The 10,082-nt window shown below is 43.4% G+C and overlaps 1 protein-coding gene across 1 annotated transcript in view; it reads left to right on the forward strand.

Moving 5' to 3' along the window:
* The first annotated feature begins 347 nt into the window (after positions 1-347).
* Positions 348-10,082, forward strand: part of LOC144889669 (E3 ubiquitin/ISG15 ligase TRIM25-like) — a 227,709-nt gene continuing 217,974 nt past the window's right edge. Inside the window, exon 1 of the mRNA XM_078770792.1 lies at positions 348-406. The gene's annotated coding sequence lies outside the window, so the exon portion shown is untranslated. The remainder of the gene's footprint in view (positions 407-10,082) is intronic.

Genomic DNA, 10,082 nt, shown 5'->3' on the forward strand with positions numbered 1-10,082 from the left:
GCAGAAATCCGTGGATCGGGATTCGGGAATGATGTTTGTTTTGATAAATGATAACGAGATGAGAACAAGTTTGTTTATTAAACGGGATAATCAGAGATAACGGGTTTAAAATAAACGTTATCAATACATGAAAGGGTTTAAACTCCCGCGGAATGTTGCCTCATTCGGTTATTCATTCACAAGAAAATAAACTTCAGGTGAAAAACAAGATGAAAATCGAGTTGATGACGTTCCAAATAACCACGTGACCTGCTGTGAGACTCGAATGTGCGGGAGTACACGCCCTCGTTCTACGCGGCTGCGTCATCACGTTGTTCATGACGTCACTGAACGAGGCTCCACTCCACCCCTATGAGTTCAGTTCGCGGAAGTGCTTACGCGGTTTGAAACTTCATCAGCAGGAGAGGTAACGTGTCCGTACTCGTACCCGGGTTAAGGAGTTATCAAGTTATTAATGAGAAATGTTGTACAATGATCGTGTTTGTTTCACTCTGCTAATGAAGGAGTGTGTGGAGAGTGCGATCGGGAAGATCCGTGTGGTTCGGCAGGATGACGTCAGTTTTAGGGCCTCAGAGGAACCACAGAGTTCCAGGTTCATTGATTTCACCACCGAAGGCCGATGGAGGTTTTGTTTTCATGTCTCTTCATCTATTTGTGAACAAGATGTCTGAAAAAGTTGTGGACGGATACGGACGAAACATGGTGGAGACACCGGTTGTGGGACACGGACGATTTTATTTTATACCAAGTCGAGTCTCATGTAAGAGCTAACATGTGGCACATAAAATAAAGGGAGCGAGAGGGGGTGAGAGGGATGTAGGTGAGAGAACAACAGTGGAAAACAGGGATATCGGGAGATAAAGAGAGCTGGGGCGGGGTACATGGGATAAACAAGATGGACGCTACAGGGATTTCAGGAAAGAAAACAGGGAATTTGACGGAGGTGGGATTGGGGTAGGTTAACGGGGGTAGAAAAGATCAAGGTTTTGGATGGGGATATTTTGGATGATAAGAGATGGTGGTGAACGCCTGTTTTGCAGACCTGGAGGGAGGAGTGGGACTAGTTATGCTAGTTATACTAGTTATACACCAAAGCAAACAACAAAAACGACCGGGAAAGACTTATCTTTGAGGAAGTTGGCAGAGGTGAAAATCGCACGTCCACTGCTCAGAGACTGGAACCGGAAGTGATGATACCAGGTGAACCTTTCGAACTTAGTTTTACTAAAACTCCCATTGAGTGATGGATCAGATGTTTCACTCATGAAATCTCATTATAATCTCTGTTTCTGTTTTTGTCGATACAAGCACATTGTCATGGGACACCTGGCGCTCTGTTGTGCTACCTGTGTTTGTGATGATCGAGTGCACCTTCTGATGATCTTCTTATCCAGTTTGTCATTTCAATTAATACCCTGAATGATTATTCCGAATTATACCGGGAGCCCAGGGGGGGTCAGCCCAGCTGGAAAGTTAACCATTTTTCATGTATATAGTAATGGTCCATGTGCATGTCCATATAAGGAAATGGACGTCTGCCGGGCACATTACGGTGGGTGTGGTCAAAAGGGCCATTAGAAAGGGACCTCAAAATGGAGCTAGATCAGCTCTGTGAGTTAACCTGATGAAACCTAGTGGAAAATGTTCGGTGTAGTCCGGGGTATGAATGGCCACTGCCAGACATTTTCTGTGGTGGGGTGTGCCTGCCAGATTAGATAACCGGAACCCCAAAATTGAGCTAGATCAGCTCGTGAGTTAACCCGGTGAAACCTACAGGAAATAGTTCGGCAGAGTCCATGGTATCACGAGTAACCCCTGCCAGACATTTTCAGTGATGGGATGTGCCCGCCAGAAACCCCCGAACGCCCCCACACCCAAAATTGTGCTAGATCAGCTCTTAAGTTAACCCGGTGAAACCTACATGAAATGGTTTGGCATAGTCCAAGGTATCATGAATGGCCAGTGCCAAACATTTTCAGTGGTGAGGTGTGCCCGTCAGACACCCCTGAATGCCACCACCCCAAAATTGAGCGAGATCAGCTTGTGATTTAACCTGATGAGAATAACATTGAGAATAAAATACAATGGAATAACAGCATCATAACTTTTGAAAATCAGATGTTTTATTTCAAGTCATGGGAAAAGAAGGGATTTCTAAGGTGTAACACGTCATTTGTCGTGGGTGTTGTAAAGACGCTGACGTTATCTGTTAAATGTAATACATTGCCGAAACATTTATTTCCCTTTAAGTTCGTAAAATTCCGAGATTATGGTTGGATAAATTGCGTACTTTATGAAACAGGTGGGGATTAATCAGGGAAACAATTTATAGAAATGTCAACTGCAGTAGATGCTATCAATGTTTTAAACATGAAAACAAAACACTTCTACTCATTGATTGTAGAGAGAAAAAAGCAGATAGAACCTGATGTATTTAGTCTTTGGCAACAACGATGAGCTGTGGTACTAAAACACAAAGATGAGCTGTGGTACTAAAACACATGCCAGAGCTCTTTTGCACGAGTTGAAATCTGAACTGATTTTTTTTTGAACAGTAAACCAAACGAAAGAAATGACAGAATTCAGGTAGAAAGATTGTTTGACATGCTATGCTACAGAATTTTATTTCATTTGTCTGCACATTTATGTTTTGTAATGTGATTACATATGATGAAACAATAAAGTCCTTCAAATGAGGCAACAAAAGAAAAAATAATAATGAATGACCACTTGACATTTTCTGTGGTGGAGTATGCCTGCCAGACACTTGGAACCCCCTCCCCAACTCCAAAATACAGAACTAGATCTGAGCTCATGAGTTACCAATCCTGATGAAAGTGACTGAAAATGTTGAGCATAACATGGTACTGCATAGCCCACATGAATGACCACAAGCAGATGTCAGCCATTCATTCAAACAAATTCAAATTCTGTAGAGCTGGTCTCCTATCAGTAATCCCCGTCTTCCTCCTCTGATTCTGAGTCTTCACTCCATGCTTCGCCTTCTGAATCGCTCAATAATCCATCAATATTTTCTACTTCCAACTCCGACTCGCTGTCACCTTCGACCTCCATGTCCTCTGCGTTGTTACTGCCATTCGCAAACAAACTGTCTGGTATGGCTGGCCCTTCAAACCAGGTTGTCTTCAGGATGTTGTCATTCACAGACCATCCATAATCGGGTGATGACAAACCGTCCCCAAGAGATGCTGTCACGGCATGTGTCCACAATGCTGTTACATACTGCATTCGTCGAATCTTCATGTCAAGGGTCCGACGAGAAGGTGGCAGCAGCGCACAGTCGACCCGTTTGATGTTTGCTAATGGGTTCTCCTGAATGTCAATAAAAGGCATGATTAGAGATGTTGTAAGGTATTCTAATTTTATAATGATGATCATATTCTCAGTTTCTCGTGCCTTAATTACCTGATCAACTTTGCCAATCATTTGCATCAATTTGTTGTATCATGCTTCATTGACATCTTGAGTCTTGCTTTGTCCGTACATATGGCTTTTGCCACAGAAAATACAAGTCCCTTTCAACAGGCCCTGCTGATCAGACTTGGGAAGGACACTGCAGCGTCTTGTTCAGATCGAAGCCTTTTTGGTGGTTGGTTCATCATCAGGTGGCAGGGGTTCTTTGGGACGCTTCACTGCTGTGTAATGCTTATGACAGGAAGGTGATAGCTGACAGTAGATTCGTGATCAATGCTTACCAGAATCTTGTGTGTGACTTCAAAGTATGTCAGATTTAAAATTTTTACGCAAGGCAGCAGCATTCTTTACTGTTGTCCATGTCCTGTCACTGAACTTTATCAGCTTGCCGTCCTCTTCTGTGCATTTGTGACAGATATAGCAGCTTGAAACACCCTCAGCGTCATTGTTCTGGAATGAAAATAGGATCCGGTAATGTGGAGTAAAAATTAAATGGTCCAGGGACCATATGATCACATGTGGATATAACTGTCAGCTTGGCAACCGCATAATGTTTGAATCGATATTCTGTGCAAATAAATTGACATGTAACCTTTGATCTAATAACCCCAAATATAATCATGTTGCCTCTTTTTCCAAGTGCGTACATGACATGTAAAAAGTTTGACGAAAATCCTTTCAACGGTTCTTAAGACATCACGATAACGAGACTCGGACGGACAGACAACCCGAAAACATAAATTTGTGGCGGAGGCATAATGACGTTTGACATTTGGTTATGGGAATTCCGAATTTCTCCTCTGTCCTTGTAGTTACAAAATTATGCTAACTCGGTGGACGTTTTGAGAGGAGATTTCTCCGGTGGCTTGGTGAGTGGTATCTTGTCAGTGCTTTAGAATGTGCAAATTAAGTTCCATTACCCTTACCTCTTGATTGACAATAGTGGATGAACGATTTGATCCTTGGGCTGACTCTCCCAAACATTGCTCTTCTGAAGTCACACATATTTCTTCTGGATCCATCCTCCTGGGTGATTCTTCCGAACCTTGCTCTTCTGCAGTCATCCTCCTGGCTGACGTCGATAATCCAAAGCTGAAAGAATAGAATAATGCATTGTATTTAAAAAATCCCCAGAGCCACACTTTTGCTAACACCCATTATTAAAAGAAATGACGACAGTAATATTAAATATTAATTGAGAGGAATCAAAATTGACATTTATCGTAGTATGGGCATTAGCTTACCTTGAGGGAAATGGTTCATTAACATGTACAAGAATTATCATAATGGTCCAGTCAGACACGAAAAATATACGCCTTCATTTCCCTCAATCAAGAAAAGAGTATACATTCATTGTTTCGCTTTGAAATTAATGACCGTAGACCTAAGCATATAGGCTCCACTTGCAGTATATAGTGTGAGTAACCTTGGCTGCATAAGGTTCATTGAAATATCTATATCAGTCGATAAAGTAGGCCTAATTAATGGACAAGTAGCCCTCAATATGATGGATGGACAGCATCAGCAGGAGGGTGAGGGTTAGGTGAATCCTCTGCAGTTTGTGATTAGGCCTCGGCGCTATTCTGGTAACATACCCGTACCTGATGGATTCAAAGGGATGTACATGTACATGTACCGCTTTGCACCACCATAAACACACTGATTTTGAGTATAGTTACAAAGGAGAGACCTCTCTTAAATCTTTAAAGTTTTAAAGCTTGATTAATGAGATAATAGGTGGCAGCATGATATCTATGGGGAGAAATTTAAGTAACAAAACTTACCTCAGACTGTGTCTAATATCTTCTTGGATGTGTTGATGACTCTGATCCTCAATAAAATAAGTTGGGTTGCAGTGCAGAGAGAACTTGACTACTTGATTCCTATTTTAAAACTGACACATATACCGGTAAAAGTGTCACAAAATGTAATGCATGTAAAGTAACACACCTGGCACCTTAATGTTGTCTAGGTTCAGGCTTGGTCAAATACATGCTATATTGATAATTGTGAGTAAATTACAATGCCACAGAATCAAGAGATACATTGGGCTTTTTCTCAGAATTCCGTCTGGCTCAATGGAGGGCAGGCATTTTGGGGTGTCTGGCAGCCACACTCCGCCACTGAAAATTCATGATACACGGAGTTATGCTGAATATTTTCCAGGAGGTTTCATCAGCATAACTCACGAGCTGATCTCGCTCAATTTTGGGTGTGGGGGCATTCGGGGGTGTCTGGCGGACACACCCCACCACTGGAAATGTCTGGCAGTGACCATTCCGGGTACTTGAGACTATGTCAAACATTTTCCAGTAAGTTTTACCGGGTTAACTCACGAGCTGATCTTGCTCAATTTTGGGTGTGGGGGCATTCGGGAGTGTCTGGCGGGCACACCCACCACTGAAAATGTCTGGCAGTGATCATTCCAGGTACTTGAGACTATGTCAAACATTTTCCAGTAAGTTTTACCGGGTTAACTCACGAGCTGATCTGGCTCAATTTTTGGGGTGGAGGTATTCGGGGGTGTCTGGCGGGCACACCCACCACTGAAAATGTCTGGCAGTGACCATTCCGGGTACTTGAGACTATGTCAAACATTTTCCAGTAAGTTTTACCGGGTTAACTCACGAGCTGATCTAGCTCAATTTTTGGGGTGGGGGTATTCGGGAGTGTCTGGCGGGCACACCCACCACTGAAAATATCTGGCAGTGACCATTCCTGGTACTTGGGACTATGTCAAACATTTTCCAGTAAGTTTTACCGGGTTAACTCACGAGCTGATCTTGCTCAATTTTGGGTGTGGGGGCATTCGGGAGTGTCTGGCGGGCACACCCACCACTGAAAAAGTCTGGCAGTGGTCATTCCTGACACACGGGACTATGTCAAACATTTTCCAGTAAGTTTTACCGGGTTAACTCACGAGCTGATGTCGCTCAATTTTGGGCATCCGGTTATGTAATCTGGCAGGCACACCCCACCACTGAAAATGTCTGGCAGTGGTCATACATGATATTTGGGACTATGCCGAACATTTTCCATTAGGTTTCATCAGGTTAACTCACAGAGCTGATCGAGCTCAATTTTTGGGTCCCTTTCAAATGGCCCTTCTGACCACACCCACCATAATGTGCCCGGCAGAAAGTCCATTTCCTTACATGCACATGGACCATTGCTATATACATGAAAATTGGTTAACTTTCCATCTAGGCTGACCCCCCCTGGGCTCCTAGTCTCCCGGTGCGGGCTCCCGGTCCTTCTGATGATCTTCTTGTCCAGTTTGTCATTTCATTTAATACACTGAATGATTATTCTGAATGTTAATACTCGGGGATTGTTTTTTTATGTGAATACTCAAGGAAAATCCCGTCAAATGATGGATTCACCAAACTCAACACAACACATGGGATTACAATTGATACACACATGGGAAATCAATTGATACAATTACAATAAATAATACAGTTCAATAAATGAGACTTTACCTGGGGAGGATTAGTGGTGAGAGGAGAAACTTGTCAAAACGTTCCATATTGGAATGAGAGCATTGCAGCTTCAACATGCCTCCCCGAACAGGAGGGTAAGGTGAACCTGGGCATACCAACCCCCTAACCCCCACCAACGGGAGGGTAAGGTGATCTTGGGCATACCAACCCCCTCACCCCCACCAACGGGAGGGTAAGGTGATCTTGGGCATACCAACCCCCTAACCCCCACCAACATGAGGGTAAGGTGATCTTGGGCATACCAACCCCCTAACCCACACCAACAGGAGGGCAAGGTGATCTTGGGCATACCAACCCCCTAACCCCGACCAACAGGAGGGTAAGTGATCTTGGGCATACCAACCCCCTAACCCCCACCAACAGGAGGGTTATGTGATCTTGGGCATGCCAACCCCCAAACCCCCATCAACAGGAGGGTTATGTGATCTTGGGCATGCCAACCCCCAAACCCCCATCAACAGGAGGGTTATGTGATCTAGGGCATACCAATCCCCTAACCTCCACCAACGGAAGGGTAAGGTGATCTTGGGCATACCAACCCCCTAACCCCGACCAACAGGAGGGTAAGGTTATCTTGGGCATACCAACCCCCAACCCCCACCAACAGGAGGGTAAAGGCATCTAACTCATCCAGACACACATACAAACTTGCACCTGCACACACGGAGGTGGACACTGCCAGGTCTCCGTTGCATCTCTTGAAACCCAACCATGTTTAAACTGTGGAGGCAGCAGCCAACGACACACACACACACACACACACACACACACACACACACACACACACACACACACACACACACACACACACACACACACACACACACACACACACACACATACACACACACAGAGTTATATTCCATAAGCAGCCAATGGCGGATGTTTGCATCATTGCTGGGAGTGTATGGTTGGTGTATGTTTAGATGTGCCGCTGATGTTAAGATGTGCCGACTGTGCCCCTGATGCAGTGCCCCCTGTTTATACTAGCCTGTTTCTTATTTTGCCGACATCAGAAGGATGACAGGCTGAATCAACCCACCTGATGTTATTTAACAGCACGACTCGGGCACAAACATATTACAGCAACCATATTACAACATACAATAGCCATATTCCAACATACAGCAACCATAATTCAACACACAGTAACTGTATTACAACATACAATAACAATATCACAACATACAGCAACCATATTACAACATACAACAACCATATTACAATATACAGTAACCGTATTGCAACATACAATAACAATATCACAACATACAGCAACCATATTACAACATACAACAACCATATTAGAACATGCAACAACCATATTGCAACATGCAACAACCATATTGCAACATGCAACAACCATATTGCAACATGCAACAACCATATTGCAACATGCAACAACCATATTGCAACATGCAGCAACCATATTACAACATGCAGCAACCATATTACAACATGCAGCAACCATATTACAACATGCAACAACCATATTACAACATGCAACAACCATATTACAACATGCAGCAGCCATATTACAACATGCAGCAACCCTATTACAACATGCAGCAACCATATTACAACATGCAACAACCCTATTACAACTGCAACAACCCTATTACAACATGCAGCAACCATATTACAACATGCAACAACCCTATTACAACATGCAGCAACCATATTACAACATGCAGCAACCATATTACAACATGCAACAACCCTATTACAACATGCAGCAACCATATTACAACATGCAACAACCCTATTACAACATGCAGCAACCATATTACAACATGCAGCAACCATATTACAACATGCAGCAACCATATTACAACATGCAGCAACCATATTACAACATGCAACAACCCTATTACAACATGCAGCAACCATATTACAACATGCAGCAACCCTATTACAACATGCAGCAACCATATTACAACATCCAGCAACTATATTAGGCTCAATAATAAACCAATGAATGTACATGACGTCAGTGTGATGTCATAGTCGGTGTACTACTTTAGTTTAATTTAATATTCCTGGCTGAAAACCCCCTGACTGATACTGGGAAAGGCGGATCGGGGTTGTTGGAGCGGTGCGAGCGGGAGAGAGCTGCGGAATGGAGTTGGCAGGATGGAGCTCTGGGCAAGCGAGCAATCCAGACACCATACCGGGCCCATTCCAATATGGAGGGCAGGTCGATTAATTATCACCTCATACACCAAATCTTTCTCTCTTCAAACATCCACTCTGGATGCACAATAAGCTCAACAAGGAAAAGCCCAAGACAAAGTTACCAACCGTTCTTTTTAGAGGGACCCTCCAGATACGCACCTCTTTCCATTTTCTTTCTTGCACCACACCTGGTTGCACCACACCTGCACCTCCTCCCCACCCATCCCAACGAAGTAGTCCTCCTCTTTACTCCTCACCTTAACGACTGCTCTATCTTTGTTTTCTTCATCTCCTCTTCCTCGTGATGAGTCTGATTGGCGCCCTTGTAATGTGAATATGTACAGTATAAACTATGTCGATCAGGATAACTCTGCTCTTTGTCCCTGTGCTTTGTCCATTTTTATGCCTCCGCCGACGAAGTCGCCGGAGGCACTATGTTTTCTGGTTGTCCGTCTGGTTGTCCGTCCATCTGTCCGTGATAGGTTTATATTACCGCGATAACTTGAGAACGGCTGAAGGGGTAACGGTCAAAGTTGGTGCAGGTATGTATAATAAGGTAAAGATGAACTGATTAGATTTTGGGGTAACGAGGTCAAAGGCCAGAGGTCATGTTAGGTAAAATTATGTTACCGCGATAACTTGTGAACCAGTGATGGGATTCTGACCAAAGTTGGTACAAGTAGGCCCTATGTGTTATGATGCAAAGATTAACTTATTTGATTTTGGGGGGTCAAAAGGTCAAAGTCTGTAATAGGTTTATCACTTGAGAACTGCTGAAGGGATCTAATTCAAACTTGGTACAGGTATGTATAATGATGTAAAGATCAACTGACTATATTTTGGGGTCAAGAGTTGAAAGGTCAAATGTCAGATGTCCGGTCAGGTAAGAATTATACTACCAGGCTAACTTGTCAACCACTCATGGGATTTTCACCAAACTTCATATCATTATAGTACGATGCAAAGATA

Source organism: Myxine glutinosa, chromosome 1 (assembly GCF_964187855.1).
Source record: "Myxine glutinosa chromosome 1, kmMyxGlut1.1, whole genome shotgun sequence".
Classification (NCBI taxonomy): domain Eukaryota; kingdom Metazoa; phylum Chordata; class Myxini; order Myxiniformes; family Myxinidae; genus Myxine; species Myxine glutinosa.